The 19,916-nt window shown below is 40.9% G+C and overlaps 1 non-coding gene across 1 annotated transcript; it reads right to left on the bottom strand.

The window, feature by feature from the left end:
- Nucleotides 1-859: 859 nt before the first annotated feature.
- Nucleotides 860-996, bottom strand: LOC128068430 (small nucleolar RNA SNORA51). The gene has a single exon (XR_008201492.1). It is a non-coding gene; the product is annotated as a small nucleolar RNA SNORA51 (small nucleolar RNA).
- Between the last annotated feature and the right edge of the window lie 18,920 nt (nt 997-19,916).

The following is a 19,916-nucleotide window of genomic DNA, read 5'->3' as shown; positions in this document are numbered from 1 at the left end:
AAGTATACTTCTCATACAAGTATGATATTCAGCTGGTCTTTGTGATAATATTCTGAAATTCACTATGACCATTATCATAGTTTAAAAACTAATAATTAAGGATTTAGTTAGATATTACATATTCATTGTATATAAATTTTATGGTACATAATTACATGGGTTTCTTCTGTTATAATGAAAGTTTTCATTCACACTTCCAATAGGTTAAGGTGGATGAGTTGGACTTTCAGAGGAAAGATGCTGAGATTATACTTATATTTGTAGGTAGTGGTGGTTCCATGGTAAAGAATCTGCCTGCCAATGCAGGAGAACCAGGTTCAATCCTTTGGTTGGAAAGATCCTCTGAAGGAAATGGCAACCCTCTCCTTGCCTGGGAAATCCCATGGACAGAGGAGCCTGGCGGGCTATAGACCATGGGGTCGCAAAATAGATGGACACAACTTAGTGCCTAAACTACAGCAACAGAAGTGACTCTCTGCCTTTTGATCTGTTTGTAGATGCCTTACACAAAGAGTTTAGATTTAAAAGTTATTTCTGGCTGTTGTTAGTAATATAAAATAGATTTCTTTTCCCAATAAAAAAAAGGAAGATTTTTCATCATTCACGATGTGCTTCTAAATTCCATTTAGCTTGGGTAATTAAAGGTTTGGATTCTTTCTACTAAGTTTCTGGCTTTCAGCACTGCCATTTTTATTTTCTTGGCATTTTTAAAAAATAAAGATTCAGGAGATGCTTAAAAGGGTGGAATTCTCTGTATTTTTCTTAGCATTGAGAAATACACTTATTCATTGCTAATTTTTTTTTAACTTTCACTTTATTTTAAAATTATTTTTACTTTTAATTTATTTTTATTTCTATTCCATGTCCTCCCATTCACAATACAGACCAGGCAAAGGGCCTGCCTGGACTGAGGTGTACATGGGGTAGGTTTACTCTGCCTCCTGTTTCTATATGGTCAGGGTAAGAACACAGCCTTCAGTAAGCAACAAAATGGCTGATGCTAATATTTTAGATTCTTTTACATTAATGATTCCTACTACTGCTAAAAACACACACACACACAAACTCTTACAACACTAATATTCAATACCAAAGCTCAAACATTGTAAATACTGCAAAAGATGGCAAAAAAAACCAAATGCCCAATTTCAGACATCCTAGAACTTCTCTGATAGTTCTCACACATCCAGTTCATGACCTTGGGAAGCTTCAGAGGCCTTGACAGGGACGTTAGGATCCTAGAAGTCTGGACTGAAGTTCCACCTCTCAGCTAATCTGGGCATAAGTTACATAAACCCTGTGGTTTTACCACTGACTTGAGATCAATGCTGAGCAAAAAAATAGAATAATATCTGATAGAGTGTGAGTGGGGTATGTAGTTCTTCTCTCCTTTTAGAAGGTGGTGTCTCCCTCCTTTTGAAAGTCACCTATTTATTTTTTATAATTTTTTATAATACAGTATAATTTTTTAAAACCAACACTTCTCTTTGAAAATGAGAATGCTATTGAAGAGAAAATTACTCAAGTAAAGAAACCAAGGCAGAAAAGGATTAGAGGGTGTAAACTGAAAGATTTGCTTAGGAACAGATTTTTCCAAAGAGAGTGAGCACCGTCACTTCCTCTCATTTGAATCCTTTAGTTGCAGCCCAAGATAGAACTAAAGGTTAAAAGGAGGTAATTACTGATTATTTCGAGGGTAATTATAATGAGCTGAGATAACAGAATGATCACATTTCAAAACTTGATACTGTTTTTTTTTTTAAAGCAAAGAAATGATTTCATTAAGTGGTATTCAAAACTGTTCAGGTTGGGAATGATGTTTAGAGAGACATAGATGACAAAATCCACTTGAATGCAGAGTCTTGCATGTATCTGCTGAAGCATCCAGGAAAATGGAAGGGATATGCATGAGGTTGGAAAATATCACTTTATATATATATATATATAAAATGCACATCACATGCCCTCAGGGGCAGCTTTTGAGAACACCAACTGAGCTGCTTCTCAGGTTTGTGGCAGAAATTGAAGTCAAAGACAGGAATTTTTCATCTGCAGAGTTCCTAATTCACAAGGAAAGCAAGAACTTTCTTTGTAAATTGATTTTTGAGTTTCTCATCTGAGGTGTGAAAGAGACCAGGGTATTGTTTTCCTATTAAACAATTTTTTTGGTTTGACTATTATTTCCTTTTTCTTTGGAGATAGTCAAATCCCTTAACTTTATTAGACTTTCAGTTTGACATTTGGGATGCCAGGGAGTGATTTTCTTAGTAAAGAAGGTTTTGTTGTTGTTTAGTTATTTAGTTGTGTCTGACTCTTTGCAACCCCATGGACTATAGCCAGAGGACTATAGACTCCTCTGTCCATGGGATTATCGAGACAAGAATACTGTCATGGGTTGCCATTCCCTTCTCCAGGGGATCTTCCTGACCCTGGGATCAAAGACACATCTCCTGCATTGCAGGTGATTCTCTACTGTCTGAGCCACCTGGGGAGCCAGGGGTTCAGAAATGTCTGCCTATTCCTCTCTGCCACGTACAATTATTTTCCTCCATGATTTCTCATCCAGGAAGAAATGTGTATCTATTTTTTGAATGTCAAGCTAGCATGTCAGGACACCCTGTGACAAGTCGAGCTATGATGGTATGGGGACCAACTCACCCTCATCAGGGCTCACTTGTTTTCTCTCTTGGGGACTGAAGTCAGGCTTTATGCTGACCACGCCAATGGCTCTTCCAGAATATAGCTTTGCCAGAGTTCCCAATCCCTGCCAGATACAAACAGCAACTGCAACTTTCCTGAGGTGGGTATCCGCCTATTGATCATGTGCTGAAAAGTCAGAACATTTCTGGGAGTAGATGTATGTGAGTGTGCGTGCGAGAGAGACAGAGAAAGAGCGTGCTTTCTTGTTGCAATGAAACAGAATTTATGAGTAGGAGCAGACAGTTTTTGCTCCTGTTTGGCATCACACATAAAACAGAAGCCTATGTCTCTGATTTCCTGGGGACTCAGTTCCAAAGAGTTTTGTGTGTGTGTGTGTGTGTGTGTGTGTGTGTGTGTGTGTGTGTGTGTGTGTCTGTGCACGCGCATGCCAGGGAGAAGGGACTCGGGCACATGGGGAGAGCACATGAGAATTCGTGTGGGCAAATTCATCAGCACAGTCCTTTTTTCGTTCAGAATGTGGCGTGTCTACAGGAGGAAAACCACTTCTGCAAAGAAGTCTTCGTTTGAATTTTCACAGTGATGTCAAAGTCTGAAGGGGGCAACACACTGCTCTGTAAAATGAATGATGCCACTCTGGCCCGTGGCCAAGATGCCAAGCAGGTAGGGAAAAAAAAATGATGAGCGCCCTTAGTTACAATTGCTTGGGCTTTCTCCTGGCCTCTGGGACTCTGTCTGGGATCTCTCAATGCCATCAAATTCATATCCTTATGCACCCTCATTTTCTGCTTGGATTAAAGCACCCCTCCCTTTTTTCCTTGCTGGGTCAAACCACATTGTGAATCTGAGGTTTTATCCTTAACATTCTGTATTTTCAGTTTAATTAGGTTCATATCCTAGGAAATGCTTTCCTGCCAACCTCTACAGTGGGACACTCTTGTCAGGCAGGAGTTGATCCTCAGTGCTCTCTGGACCAGCCCATAATTAATTTTAAGAACAAAAGGAGAATTGTTAAGAGTTATCTATGTTTGATCACGTTGCGGGGAGCGCAAAATATATGCTCACTTTCCATGGCTACTATGTCACATGCAGTCCAGATTTTAGCATGGGACTAGATGAAGATACCTCCAGTCGTGCAAAATTCACCCTCCCACCCCCTCCCTCAGCAACTTGTTACCAGCAAAATCTTGGTTTGAGCAGCAGTGAATTCCATGGAGACAGAGGTTTCATGGGCACATTTTTACAGTTTTCATTACCAGCAGGAAAGAATTTTCCTGCCCCAAAGCAGAAAATTATTTCCAGCATTGATTCTCTGTAATGAAAGCAAAGAATGTGTGTGAGTCCATGGGGAGTCTCTGTGTGTGTCTGTGTCGGGGGGGGGGGGGTGTTGCTGATTGCAATGAAGAGGGTCAATATGTGTTTACATTTGGATGGCAGGATTGGTACTTGAAAACACATGGCCAGTGAGATTTAATGAAAGCCAATGGAATGAAGATAGTGAAGGGAATTAGCTTCCATGCTTCAACTACAGTTCCTATCATTAGTTGAACTTCGACTAAATAGGCAACTGGCCCCCTAGAGAACTTCGCTTTGCATTTCTCCCATAAAATGAAGCGAAAAGGATGCTGCTCATCCAAGAAGACCACAGAGGGCTACTGAGTGCGTAGGAAGAACAGGAATTATAGGGTGTGACAATACACAAGGCCACAGTCGTTCCAGGCAGACTCCTTAACTAACAAATGTTAAGTCATGTAGAAACACTACTAACATTTCCGGTAAAGACAGCTCAAATCCTTCAAGCACAAAGATGGCAACACTTTTGGGTAGGGGCCACCCTGTGACTCAGGAGCACTTGGGAGGGTCTTTGACTGATAGCTGCAAAGAAAGAAAAGAAAAATAGATCCAGGAATCCTGGAAGCCTACATCATTTCTCAGTGTTCTAACCCATTCGTAAGAGTTCAATCAAATGTCGTGATCTTAACATCTCCGCCTAAACGCCCTCTGAGACACTGACTCAAATATTTGGGTCAGTAATACGTTCATTGGTAGCTGAAAAAAATGCCCCAAACCAAATCACCACAAACACATTTCTACTAGTTACACAAGTTGATGTGATAATGTCTGAGGTGATCGTAAGGAACTGACCCTTTTACCGAGGAATAAAGTCGAAGATATTTCATTGAGAAAAATAAATGTTGCAGGTAATCAAATCGTGCGCCCACATTGCAAAACTTATTTATACCATAAGAAAGTCCTGTCGTCTCTGCCCTCCGTTATTCTCCAGCCTGAGATTCGGTTGGACTGGTTCACTCAGAACTTTCTTAACCAGTTGAGCACTTCTGTTGCTACAACTTTGTCCTTGTTACACCTTCGTCTTACTTTCTAGATTTTTGAATCCTAAACACCCTTCCAACACCCAGCTTCTAATCTGCTTCCTTGTTGATAAGGTCCATACTCACAGTGGTATCCTTTATCAGTTTTGGTCTTTAATATTCATTTGACATATATTACTAGCTAACTTGTTTTCTTTTTAAAGTTTTTGTCTTGAGGGACTTCCTTGGTGATCTGGTGGCTAAGACTACACACTTCCAAAGCAGGGGGCTTGGGTTTGATCCCTGATGGGGGAACTAGATCCTGCTTGTCACAACTAAGATCCAGCACAGTCAAATAAATATTTTTTTAAAAATGTTTTGTCTTAAAATTAATTCAGATTTGTATAAGTGTTGAAAAAATAGTATACCCCACGGACTGTAGCCTACCAGGTTTCTCCATCCATGGGATTTTCCAGGCAAGAGTACCAGAGTGGGTTGCCGTTTCCTTCTCCAGGGGATATTCCCGACCAGGGATCAAACCTGGGTCTCCTGCATTGCAGGCAGATGCTTTACCCTTTGAGCCAACAGGGAAGCCCCATTAAAAAAAAATAGTATAGAGAGTTCCTATATACCCTAGATCCAGTTTCCTCTAACGCAAAGATCTTACATAATCAGCAAGTTTGAAAGAAAGTGAAAGTGAAGTCGCTCAGTCCTGTCTGACTCTTTGCGACCACACAGACTGTAGCCCACCAGGCTCCTCCATCCATGGGATTCTCCAGGCAAGAGTACTGGAGTGGGTTGCCATTCCCTTCTCCAAGGGATCTTCCCAACCCAGGGATCAAACCCAGGTCTCCCCGTCACGGACAGACGCTTTACCGGCTGAGCCACCACGGAAGCCCAATCATAGCAAGTTTACCAAACTAAGAAATTCATATTAGTGCAATACTACTGTTAGCTAAGAGCTTCTCAGGTGGCTCAGTGGTAAAGAATCCACCTGCAAGGCAAGAGACGTGGGTTTGATCCCTGGGTCAGGAAGAGGGCAACCCACTCAATTATGCTTGCCCAGGAAACCCCATGGACAGAGGAGCCTGGAAGGTTATAGTCCATGGGGTCACAAAAGAGTTGGACACAACTTAGCGACTAAAAGAACAAAAACAACAATGTTTCAGGATCCAATCCAGGATTCAGCATTGCATTTAGTCATCACCTCACCTTAGATTCCACCAATGTTTCTTTTTTCTTATTTTGACATGTAACATTGATATTTCTGAAGGGTACTGTACAAGGGTTTTGAAGACTGTACCTCCGCCTGTGTTTGTCTTGGGTTTTCTCATGATTAGATGGAGGCTATAAGTTTAAGGGGAAAATACTAAAGAGATGAAGTGCCCTTATTATCACATTCTACCAGAAGGCACATGACATCAGTGTGACTTATCATTGATGATGTTAGCCTCAAACCCTTTACTAAGCTACTGTCTGCCAGGCTTCTCTGCTGTTATTTGTTTATTTTTCTTTTCATGCTGTATTCATTAGAAGCAAGTCACTAAGATCAGCCCACATTCACGGGAGAGGCACTAAGGTCCACCTCCTATGTAGGGAGGAGTACCAAAGACTTTCTGGGAATATATTAAAAACCATGGCGGTAGTTAATAAGTTATGGCAGAGATGATTTCAGGCTATTCGTTTTTCCTATTTGTCCTTCACATTTTCCTCACAGAATTTTAGCATCTCTCAGTGGATTCTGTAAGAAGCAGTTATTATTACTGTGTTGGACCAGGGCCTCCTTCCTATTTCCTATCTTTCCTTCTGTATTTAATATTTGGGATTCTTCTGTAAGGACTATTTGTCTGTTTCCCCACTTATTCATTTACTTAATCGTCTACTTATGCCACCATGTCATGAACGTTTGTATTATTCTTTGTGTTATGATCCAATAATCTCTTTAATTTCATGCCAGTGTTGGCTGTCAGAAGCTTGGATGTCCTCAACATGCCTCTGTTTGGGGGAGGGGGCACTTCTTTAATGTCTGGCATTTCCAGATGCTCGAGAATCATTGTGTATTTCCTGGACCCTTGAATCAACAATTTCTCCAAGGAGCCTGGGCCTATTATCAATGAATGTCATTTAGAAACAAAGATCTGGGCACAGTTGTGCTTGTGGCTACTGGCCTGTTGCTGCTTTGGGGAGCTCTCACTGCACAGAACTATGTAATATATACGTCTGGACACTATCCTACGTCTATATTCCTGCTGTATTTCAGTCCCGCCCCTCTATTTTTTCTTTTCCTCTCTGATACTATAGCTCTTACTCTAATTCACCTTTATTTGATTTCGTCACTTCTTTCTTTGGCAGTGAGAACCTTCGCTCCCATTATTCACAACACACTGATGGATGTGTTAAACTCTAGTGTACATGTAGTTTCAGAATAGCTAAACTGCACCCCTGAAAAACAAACTTACCAACTACAGTATGATGTTTACGCAAAGGAGTTTTTTTCTTTTGGTCATATTTTCTAGTCAAACCACTGTTTACGTCTTGTACGCAGGTCACCTCATTTTTTCCCCCACTCCCTCCAGTGAGATTTTCTCCTGTATTTGGAGTATAGTTAGACTCATTTATCAGAGTCTGCATTTTATCCAGGATCCTCCAACATCTTCTCTTTGTTGATTTTAATTTGCATGTAATAAAGTCCACTGTATACTGCCAAGGACTTCCCTGCCAGTCCAGTGGTTAAGACTCCGCACTCCCAAAGCAGGGGGCCTGGGTTAGGTCCCTGGTCTAGGAACTAGATCACACATACTGCAGCTGAGAGCTATGAAGATCCCAGGTGCTGCAGCTAAGAACCAGCTCAGCCAAATAAAAGAGAAAAGAAAAAGAACGAAGAAAAATGCACAGTCATATGCACCCCAACCCAGCACCATATAGAATTGTCTTGTCACCCTTCGAATTCCCCTGTGTCCCCTCTGAGTCAGTCACTCCCCCTCCTTAAATCCTTCAAACAAATACTTATCTGTTATCCATCCTTGTAGTTTTGCCTTTTCAAAAACATCACACCAAATGGACTAGGACACATGTAGTGTTTTTGGTCTGGTTTCCTATATCTAGCAACAATGAATTTGTTTCATCAGGAACTCATTCCATTTTACTATTGAATCATGTTCCATTGTATGGATGCACCACAGTTTACTTTATTTATCTGTTGACAGATATTAACTTTCAGCAATTATGAACAAAGTGGCTATAAAGGTTTTGTACCAGTCTTAGGTGAATGTAAATTTTCAGTTGACTTGAGTAAAAACCAGAAGTAGGATTGCTCAGTTCCACAGATGCCGAGTCATACAGTAAGGGTATGTTTAATTTCATAAGAAACTAACAAACTCATCTCCAAAGTGGCCGAACCATTTTGCATTCCTACTAACAATGAGTGAAGATGAATTAACTGCTTATTTTATTTCCGCCTGTAACACCAGAATGTGTGGGATATTATTTATTCATCGCAATTACTTATAGAGTCCCTATGTGTCAACCAGTATTCCACTGTATTTTAATAAAGATGTATTCATTGGAAGAGAAAAATAAAAGTGTACACAAATAAATAACTTTGGAGAGTGATGAATACTATTAAGATGATTGTTCTGAGATTGAGATGAACCACTTTGAAGAATTACAGACTTAAAATTTCATTTGCCCCACTGAATAAGAACTTCATAAAAATTCATTGAAACCAATGGATATGTCATGGGTGTTCTGATATGATGCTTTGGAAATGTGCTGTTCAAAGGAAATTCAACAAGCTACAATCTTTCACTGGATCTCTGGTTCTAAACTCTTCTTTGTATAGCAAGTGAACAAGGATCTTTTGAAGTAGACTTGAGCATCTGTTTTATGTTTATCTGTATATTTTTTAAAATGTAATTTTGAGAATAAAGAGCAGGGGGGCAGAAGAAGATGGAGATCAGAAATAGAGGGAATTAATTTTCCCTTTCTTTCTTTTTTTGGATGTACCACATGGCATGTGGGATCTTATTTCCCTAGCCAGGAGTCAAACTTGTGCCCCCTGCATTAGAAGCACAGAGTCTTAACCACTGAACCACCAGGAATGTTCCAGAAATAGAAGGAATTTTAAAAAAGTTTTTATTGGAGTATATTGCTTTACAATGTGTTAGGTTCTGCTGTACAGAAAAGTGAATCAAATATATATGTGTATATATATATATATACACACACACACACACACACACATACACCCTCCTTTTTGGATTTCCTTCTCTCACAGGGCATTGAGAAGAGTCCCCTGTGCTATACAGTGGGAACTTCTTGATAGTAATCTAAGATACACCCTGTATTGACTGAAAGGTGACTTGAATAATATTTGTACTATTAAGGAAAAGTAATTTAACTGGCTTACAAGTATTCCTGTCTTTAGAAATGCAAGATACAATGGTTCTTTCAAAAAGAAAACTATAAATTAGCTTGAAAACGTCTTTTGGAGAGACATATAGTTTTGAACATAGTAGCAGGAAAGAACAATGTTTAGCTGCAGGAAGATTAGAAACAGATTTTTATAAAATCACATTTATGATTCAATAACTTTCCATTTGGGTAGAGGTCTATCAGAGGAGTTTTCCTGATACCCTCCAACTTCTCTGATGTAGAAATGCATTATTTCCCTAACCTAGGAAGAGGCACATTTCCTGAAAGTAGGTATTTTAAGATATTAATCATGGAACTTTGGCCAGTAGAATAACTTGAGAATGTCCAGAAACCCATGATGGTACTCTACTTAGGTTCCAGATGCACTGAACACTGAGTGTGATAAATGTGTTTCAGGGGGTTGGCCCCCTTAGAAAGGCTGAGCTTGTCAGGAACAAATGAGCTTCCCAGTAATGAAAATGGAGTTAAAACCAACTGAGTTTCAGTAGCTGTAACGTGGACCATTGCTGCTGATGCCTGTGCTGCTTCTTGTTCCCTATAGTTCTACCCAGCTCTTCCAAGCTTAGTAAACTAACATCGCCCTGTCCTCAATCATGTAAGGAGTAGGTAGCTGGCTTCCAGAGACTATTCAGTTGAAAAGTAGCTTTGTGGGGAAGGGAATCATCTGGGTGGGGGCAGTGGGGGGGTTGGGGGGAGTTGTGATGGGAAAGATGTGTTGGGTGTCACTGGAAATTGATGCTTTGCCAGAATTAGGAGCAAAAATATTCAGAACTAGTTTTAGAAGGCTTAGAGTGATTTTTTTCTGTGAAGCAAAAAAAAAAAAAAAAAAAATCAGAAATGTCTTATGAATTTGGAACAGTTAGTTTAGTTCCCTATTCCATTCTCTGTGGCATGATGGTTCTAGGAAGCTGAGCTTCAAGATCATTCACTGGCTAAGGATCCCGAGTTGTGAAGAAAAGATGGACAGGCATAGGGTGGACAGGACAATGGGCCTTACTTAGCATTTAATACCTTGTAGCTTCTCTTGTGGAGAAGGCGATGGCACCCAACTCCAGTACTCTTGCCCAGAAAATCCCATGGATGGAGGAGCCTGGTAGGCTGCAGTCCATGGGGTCGCTAGGCGCCGGACACGACTGAGCGACTTCACTTTCACTTTTCACTCTCATGCATTGAAGAAGGAAATGGCAACCCACTCCAGTGTTCTTGCCTGGAGAATCCCAGGGATGGGGGAGCCTGGTGGGCTGCTGTCTATGGGGTCGCACAGAGTCAGACACGACTGAAGCGACTTAGCAGCAGCGGCAGCAGCAGCTTCTCTTGAGCTGATCAGCAACTCATTACAGATGGATAAGGATGATTTTCAACTTGTTCCTGTCGTTTTAACCTCACTTTATTTTCATACACATAATTTCCATAAAATAACCACATTTTTTTTTTCTGCCAAGAGAGGGAAAGGCATTAAAGAATAAAACATGGATAAATTCTGTAGGGGAGATAAATACACACACATACACACAGACATAAACATATATATGCATTTGTGTGTATCTCTTCTTGATCCGGTTTTGATTTTTTTCTCCTTGTTTCTGATGGATGTATTTCTGAGGTCAGAGCTTTTGTTCTTGTCTGTGGTCCCTGCCATCCTTTGAAAGACAGCTCCCAGGTTAAGGGGCTGCTGCTGCTGCTAAGTCGCTTCAGTCGTGTCTGACTCTGTGTGACCCCATAGACGGCAGCCCACCAGGCTTCCCCATCCCTGGGATTCTCCAGGCAAGAACACTGGAGTGGGTTGCCATTTCCTTCTCCAATGCATGAGAGTGAAAAGTGAAAGTGAAGTCGCTCAGTCGTGTCCGACTCTTAGCGACCCCATGGACTGCAGCCTACCAGGCTCCTCTGTCCATGGGATTTTCCAGGCAAGAGTACTGGAGTGGGTTGCCATTGCCTTCTCCAAGGTTAAGGGGAGAAAGGGGGAAATGAAGTCTTGAGTTTCATATGTTAAAACAGACAACAACAATACTCTCAGCACGTGCCGACGGAATTGTAATGTAATGAATATTTTAAAATGTTTTAATGAGGTAAACTACAGTTAAGCTCATTTAAGGACAAGAATCTGGAAATGATGAAAGAGAAGCCTAGAATTATTTAAATATAGGTCAAAGTTTGGGTCCTGTGCAAAAATGCTATTTTAGTTTGTGGTTGGATCATCTGCTTCGTGACGAGTAGGTATCATTTTTGGTGCCAGAACGAGGGCCGGTCCCGCTGCTATTTGTCGGGGTGTACCAGGGTACATCCACTAGGCTGCATACCCGACTCCAGAGCTCTGTACCACGGTGCTGCACGCACGCCTAGCGTGCAATGATCTGCTTTGCAGCAGCGCCACCTATCGGCAATAGAGGGCAGGGGACGGACCCATGCAAACCGACTTCAAAGAAGGATTTGCATTGGATTCGGCCTGTATTGTTCCTCACTGCCAGGAAACAGAAGGACGTGGGACTTTCATTTTGAACCTGACGCCGCGTGTTCGCCTGACTGAGCTGAGGGAGAAGCTGTCATCGTGTGTTAGTTTAGTGCTGGCTCTGGGAATTAACTCTGTTACACACAAAAAGGACAGGGAGGAGATTTGCAGGCTCAATGAAGGGAAATGCTGTCTGAGGATTCCAAGCTTCGCGTTATTAACAAATATGAACAAAGATTTTCGGCCCTGGGAAACCCCAGCAGGAGCTTTCTCCTTTTTCCATCTGTCAGATGGTTGTGGGGCAGGAAGTCCGGAGCTCCTTAGAGGTAATGAGCTTTGAACATTCGATTAAGGAATTCCATTCTGCAAGCAGAGTTTCTGGCTTAGGGGTTTCAGAGGCCTTGGAGAGCAGGTTGCACTGACGTTCAAAATATAAAACCGGCCAGCCTCTGCAGCCTGGGCAGGGTGATGCCAGTCAGATAAATGGTTGCTCTGTTAGATGCTTGGGAACGCATTCTGGCCGTGCAGATGGTGGAAGAAAGCTGCTTTGCAGAAAATTCAATGTTTTTCAGAATCAACACATTGAATGTTTTTCTGAAAAGCATTGAATACCAATATTTCCTTAATTCTGGTAGCTCAGAGGTTAAAGCTTCTGCCTGCAATGTGGGAGACCCGGGTTCGATCCCTGGGTTGGGAAGATCCCCTGGAGAAGGAAATGGCAACCCACTCCAGTATTCTTGCATGGAGAATCCCCCATGGATGGAGGAGCCTGGTGGGCTACAGTCCACGGGGTCGCCGCAAAGAGTTGGACACGACTGAGCGACTTCGCTTTCACTTTCAAATGTTATTAGAGTCACTTGCAATTTCTTTTTTATTTTTATTTTTGTTCTTATGTGGGGAAGGGAAAGAAAAATTCCTAGAAATGAAGGAACGCTTGTGTCCTACTTTTCTTAGGAACAGCTTTAATTAAAGCCTTTGCTTCTGATGGACCACCTTCTCTTTTTTCCCACCCTCTGAATTCAAAATGAGAGGTGACAGGGCTTCCCAGTGGGTCAGTGGTAAGGAATCCATCTGCCAATACAGGAGACACAGGTTCCATCTCTGATCTGGGAAGATCCCACTTGCAGGGATCTGGGAGGTGGGGGAGTGGGGGGTGGGGTGAGGGGTAGTAAGCTTGGGGGCCACAACTACTGAGCCTGTGCTCTAAAGCGGGGTAGCCACAACTACTGAGCCCACACCCCCTAAAAGCCATGCTCTTCAACGAAAGAAGCCTGTGCATTGCAAGCAGAGAGCAGTTTCCACTCGCCACAGCTAGAGAGTAGCTACCGCTTGCTGCAACTAGAGAAAGCCCATGCAGCAGTGAAGACCCAGCACAGCCAAAATAAATAAATAGTAGTTGTTTTTTTTTTTTTACAGAGAAGTGAAGAGAGACAGATGGCTCATTTTGGTGTTTCAAGCAGGATACAGCCAGGGTCGAAGGTCAGGGGCAGAGAGGTCCTTTGTTCTCTTTTATGTACTTTCAGACCCTAAGTTGGAGCAGGTTTATGGCCATCATGTAACCGTGACTCCTGTGACTATTTATTTATGTTAACTAAAGAGCCTCAAGGATCCAACTGCAGGCACTCAATTGATTCCAGTTCTTCCTCCTTGAAAAAAATATATGAATCTAAATCTGACATCAGTACATAGCCATGAAGGAAGCAGATTCCTTCCTGACATGGTATAGAACGTAAACACAAACAATGAAATGGGTGAAACCACGGCAACTGCATCAGGGCACAAAAAAGTAAAAACCTGGGGGTTCAAATCAGACGTGGCATTTAAACTCCATTGTTATGAACACAGAGGCAATCTTGTTCTCTCCCTCTTGTCATTTCTCAGAACCAATTCAAGAACCATGTATGCTTTGACATTCAAGTCCTAAGCAAAATAATATGAGTTGCAAGATGATTCGTTTTAATATGATCCCACCTACCAGTTCCTATTCAATTACAATACACCAGGTAAGCCTAGCTGGAAATAACTACCTTGATCATCATCACAGAAGTAAGGCAGAGCAAAGGTTGAATATATAACCTACAGTTAAACACACTAAGCAAAAGAAATACATCCCCTTCTCCAAATGAAACACAATAGGCATGAATAGTTTGCTGTGTATTCTAAGGATTAAAACAAGTCAAAACAAAACTGGAGTGATTATTTAAACAACATATGAAATAGACCACTAATTTCCAAGGGATGTTTTATGCTTAAAGTCTTTAAAACATAGCAAGGAGATAAAGGTGTATGGATACTAAAATTAATTAAGAAAAGCATAAGCTACAACATGGAATGTTACATAAAAGCAGTGATTAATTAATTAGTATTATGAATCGGTTGTATACAATCTTCTTGGACTTTCTAAAAGGAGGTGATACATTTTTGGTCTGGAAAAGTGAAAAAGGATTCTTTGGGCTTTGAGAGATAGATAAGTTGAAATAATTATATGGTAATATTACTACTCTTTCCGAGTTCTTAAGTGTACTCTTCAGAGGTACATTACTTTGATCTCTTATGCATTTTCTAGGGTAAGTGGTTTATGCTTCTTAATCCAAAAAAGCCTAAAGTATGTCATAAAATATAAGAAAAAGTTAAAAGACAGCTTTGAACTCCAACCTTTTCAAAGAGTTGAGATAACTGAACAACTGGAGAAAACAACAACTCTTTGATGAGTTGGGATACATAGAAACCATTAGACTTTGTTTTGAAAGCAGAGTGGTCCGTGAGCCATTTGTCTAAACACCAGTACCTAGCAACACGTCTCACAGATGAAATATGTTTGACCTTGCATCTGTACTTTCATTCATTTTCTCAGTTATTTGCCAAATCTTTGGCTCCTTTCTTTAAGAACAAAGCTTGCTCCCATGAAATAGGAAATAAACACTGGAAACAGACATTGATACTAGGCTTTTAGTATCCTTCAAAATAAGGAGGAGACAAAGGATTTTTAGAGCTAAGGTGGAATAGTTACATACACAGAGGGTATAGGAATCAAACCTGACCTTGGGATGGGAGAAAGTACCCCAGTACCACAAAGACTTTGGACTTTGAAGAATAAGTAGAATTTTTATAGTGTAGAACAAAAATATAATTCTCTACCATTATAATTGTTTTTGTTTTTGCTAAGTTGTGTCTGACTCTGCGACCCCATGGACTGCAGCACGCCAGGCTTCCCTCTTCTTCACTACCTCCCGGAGTTTGCTCAAATTCATGTCCAATGAGTCAGTGATGCTATCTAACTATCTCATCCTCTGCTGCCCCCTTCTCCTTTTGCCTTCAATCTTCCCCAGCATCAGGGGCTTTTCCAAAGAGGCAGCTTTTACATACCTATAAATAGAATAAATAAAGTGAGGGAAGAAGGAAGTGAATAGTGTGAGTAAAATGTGAAACATTTGGAATGGCGAAAGTATAGAGAAGAAAATTCAAAGAGACTTGGGACCCATGCCATTTTTGCAGACATAACAATGATTTCAGGCCATGAAATGATTCCAGGCATTGATATTTTAGATGTTAACCTAAGAAGTAAGCTAGCAGAGGAGAGGGTTGACTTTTACAAGATATTTGAGGCAAAGTACAATTGAGAGTAAATTGCATTAGGTCTAATAAAAGATATGAAACCATGAGAATAAATGGGAACAATTACATGGGGATAAGGGGCTTCCCTGGTGGCTCAGTCAGTAACGCATCTGCCTGCAATGCAGGCGACCTGGGTTTGATCCCTGGGTTGGGAAGATCCCCTGGAGAAGGGAGTGGCTACCCACTCCAGTGTTCTTGCCTGGAGAATTCCATGGACAGGGGAGCTTGGTGGGCTACCTCATGGGGTCACAGGGAGTCAGACATGACTGAGTGACTAACACACACACATGGAGAAAAGAGTGGTAAAAATGGATTAAAAAAAAAAGATAATAGGGAGAATCCCGGTGTTGAGAATGGTTGTGTATGCAAATGAAGTAAGGCAACAGGGTCATTCCTGACTAACATTACTCACCTAGGGGATACTGTTGGTCAAAGTTAGCTAATTTCTGTGACAATTAGTTTCAACAAAGACATATCTGACTCTTTGTGGCCCCATGAACTATAGCTTGCCAGACTCCTCTGCTCATGGAATCTTCCAGGCAAGCATACTAAAGTGGGGTGCCATTTCCTACTCCAGGGGATCTTCCCAACCCAGGGATTGAGCCTGTGTCTCTTACATCTCCTGTACTGGCAGGCAGCTTCTTTACCACTAGCGCCACCTGGGAAGCCCACTGAACTGCAAGAGAGCCAGGAAATGTAGTCTAGCCATGTGACAAAGGAATAGAACATGGATATTGGTGAACAGTATCTGTTAAAGTGGTCAGTAGATGGTAATGTCATGAAGCAAGAAAAGAAGAAAAAGAAAAAAGAAGTCTGATGGGAAGCAAAGAGCATTTTGAGTCAATGTTGCATGTATAACTTCATGATGGTTGGAATATTCTGCAGACAGTGTTCGGTTTGAGTTTGAATATCAGAGTGGAGTTGCTGATCTGGAAATCATGAGCATGTAGGTGATGGTATGAATAAAGCTGTGATTGAGATAAAGAAGAGAAAATCATAGATGAAGCATTAGGGACCATACATTATAAGGCCTGGTTGAGGAGAGGAAGTGAGATTGAAAAAAGCAGTTGGGTATGCATTAATAGGGGCTGTCCCAGTAGCTCAGTGGTTAAAGAATCTGCCTGCTCTCCAGGAGTCACAGGAGATGTGGGTTTGATCCCTGGGTGGGAAAGATCCCCTGGAGGAGTGCATGGCAACCCGCTCTAGTATTCTTGCCTGGAGAATCCCATGGACAGAGGAGCCTGGCAGGCTATAGTCCACAGGGCAGCAAAGAGTCAGACATGTCTGAAACAACACACACATGTGCATGTATTAATAGAAAGAAAATAGGGAGAAAAGGCAGCCAAGGGAACCAAAGCAAACTTGAGCAAGCAGTAAGAGGAGTTGAACATGGTCATTTACTGCAAGACAGAGGGACTGAGGAGAGGGAAGATGGAGAAATGAAGATGAGTGAAGAGAGAAACACTTGCTGAGAAAGGCAGGCGAAGGGAAAGGACAAGAAACCAGGAAAGGATGGAATAAATTAGCAATGGATGTGGCGCTGGCAAGGAGCATTTTCTTGTCGACCTGAATTATATAGTAGATCGTAATTTCTAAAAATGTGAAAAGAGCAAGAGACTTGAGTTTGGATTAAGATTTCTAATTTAGATCAGCTTAGCCTTGAAAGCTTAGGCTAAACATTTAATCTCACTTAGTTTCTCCGTATGTGAAATGAAGCAGTTGGGCTCAATGTTTTCCAAGGTCCTTCTCTCCTCACCAGTTTGAGTCCTATTATTAGTGAAGGCAATGCCGTATAACAATGAAGAAACGAAATCTGCATGAATAGTTTCCTTCCTATGATGCAGCTTTGGTCAAACCATTAAATTTCTCTAAACTTCATTTCTTTTCTATAAAATGATACTGATACTTCTTGTCACAGTAGCACTATTCACAGTAGCCAAGACATGGAAGCAACCAATCAACATGTCCATCAACAGATGGATGGAAAAAGAACATGTACCATATGTATGCACAATGGAATACTACTTGGCCATAAAAAGGATAAAACAATTCCACCTGCAGGAGCATGATGGGCCTGGAGATTATCATATTCAGTGAAAGTAAGCCAGACAAAGAAAAATATTATATGATATCACTTATTTGTGGAATCTAAAAATATAATAAAATGAACTTATTTACAAAACAGAAATAGATTCACAGACTTAGAAAACCAAGTTATGGTTACCAAAGGGGAAAGTGGGGAAGGATAAGTTAGGACTATGGGATTAACATATACACACAACCATATATAAAATAAATAACAGGGATTTACTGTATAGCACAGGGAACTATACTCAACATCTTGTAATAATCTATAGTGGAAAAGACTAAAAAAATAATATATATGCATAACTGAATCTGCATCTGCATACAGATTTCTCAGGAGGCAGGTAAGGTGGTCTGGTTTTTCCATCTATAGAAGAATTTTCCACAGTTTGTTGTGATCCACACAGTCACAGGCTTTGGTATAGTCAATAAAGCAGAAGTAGATGTTTTTCTGGAACTCTATTGCTTTTTCAATGATCCAGTGGTTGTTGGCAATTTGATCTCTGGTTCCTCTCCCTTTTCTAAATCCAGCTTGAACATCTGGAAGTTCACGGTTCATATACTGTTGAATCCTGGCTTGGAGAATTTTGAGCATTACTTTGGTAGTGTGTGAGATCAGTGCAATTGTGTGGTGGGTTGAACATTCTTTGGCATTGCCTTTCTTTGGGATTATAATGAAAACTGACCTTTTCCAGTCCTGTGGTCATTGCTGAGTTTTCTAAATTTGCTGGCACATTGAGTGCAGTACTTTCACAGCATCATCTTTTAGGATTTGAAATAGCTCAACTGGAATTCCATCACATCCACTAGCTTTGTTCATAGTGATGCTTCCTGAGGCCCACTTGACTTCACGTTCCAGGACGTCTGGCTCTAGGTGAGTGATCACACCATCATGGTTACCTTGGTCATGAAGATCTTTTTTGTACAGTTCTTCTGTGTATTCTTGCCACCTCTTCTTAATATCTTCTGCTTCTGTTAGGTCCATACCATTTCTGTTCTTTATCGAGCCCATCTTTTCATGAAATGTTCCCTTGGTATCTCTAATTTTCTTGAAGAGCTCTCTAGTCTTTCTTGTTATATTGTTTTCCTCTATTTCTTTGCATTGATCACTGAGGAGGGTTTTCTTATCCCTCTTGCTATTCTTTGGAACTTTGCATCCATATGGGTATATCTTTCTTTTTCTCATTTGCCTTTAGCTTCTCTTCTTTTCACAGCAATTTGTAAGGCCTCCTCAGACAACCATTGTGCCTTTTTGCATTTCTTTATCTTGGGGATGGTCTTGATTCCCTGCCTCCTGTACAATGTCATGAACCTCCATCCATAGTTATTCAGACACTCCATTTATCAGACCTAATCCCTTGAATTTATTTCTCACTTCCACTGTATAATCATAAGGGATTTGATTTAGGTCATATATGAATGGTCTAGTGGTTTTCCCTATTTTCTTCAATTTAAGTCTGAATTTTGCAACAAGAAGTTCATGATTTGAGCCACAATCAGCTATAGAATGGTTCCAAATTGGGAAAGGAGTATGTCAAGGATGTATATTGTAATCCTGCTTATTTAACTAATACTCAGAGTATATCATATGAACTGCTGGACCAGTTGAAGCAGAAAGTGAAGAAGATCTAAAGAGCCTCTTGATGAAAGTGAAAGAGGAGAGTGAAAAAGCTGGCTTAAAACTCAACTTTCAGAAAACTAAGATTGTGGCAAATAGATGCAGAAACAGTGGCAGACTTTACTTTTGGGGACTCCAAAATCACTGCAGATGGTGACTACAGCCATCAAATTAAAAGATGCTTGCTTCTTGGAAGAAAAGCTACGACCAACCTAGACAGCATATTAAAAAGCAGAGACATTACTTTGCCAACAAAGGTCTGTCTAGTCAAAACTAGACAGTAGTTTTTCCAGTGGTCATGTATGGATATGAGACTTGGACCATAAAGAAAGCTGAGTGCTGAAGAATTAATGCTTTTGAACTGTGATGTTGGAGAAGACTCTTGAGTGTCCATTGTACTGCAAGGAGATCCAACTAATCCATACCAAAGGAAATCAGTCCTGAATATTCATTGGAAGGACTGATGTTGAAGCTGAAACTCCAATACTTTGGGCACCTGATGCAAAGAACTGACTCATTGGAAAAGACTGGTATGCTGGGAAAGATTGAAGGTGAGAGAAGAAGAGGATGATAGAGGATGAGATGGGTGGATGGCATCACCCATTCAATGGACATGAGTTTGAGTAAACTCTGGGAGTTGGTGATGGACAGGGAGGCCTGGCATGTTGCAGTCCATGGGGTTGTAAAGAGTCAGACACGACTGAGCGACTGAACTGAATTGAACTGATAGGTGAATCACTTTGCT

This window comes from Budorcas taxicolor, chromosome 24 (assembly GCF_023091745.1).
Source record: "Budorcas taxicolor isolate Tak-1 chromosome 24, Takin1.1, whole genome shotgun sequence".
Lineage (NCBI taxonomy): Eukaryota > Metazoa > Chordata > Mammalia > Artiodactyla > Bovidae > Budorcas > Budorcas taxicolor.
The sequence above is the reverse complement of the archived record's forward strand: the minus strand, read 5'-3'. Positions and strand labels throughout refer to the sequence as shown.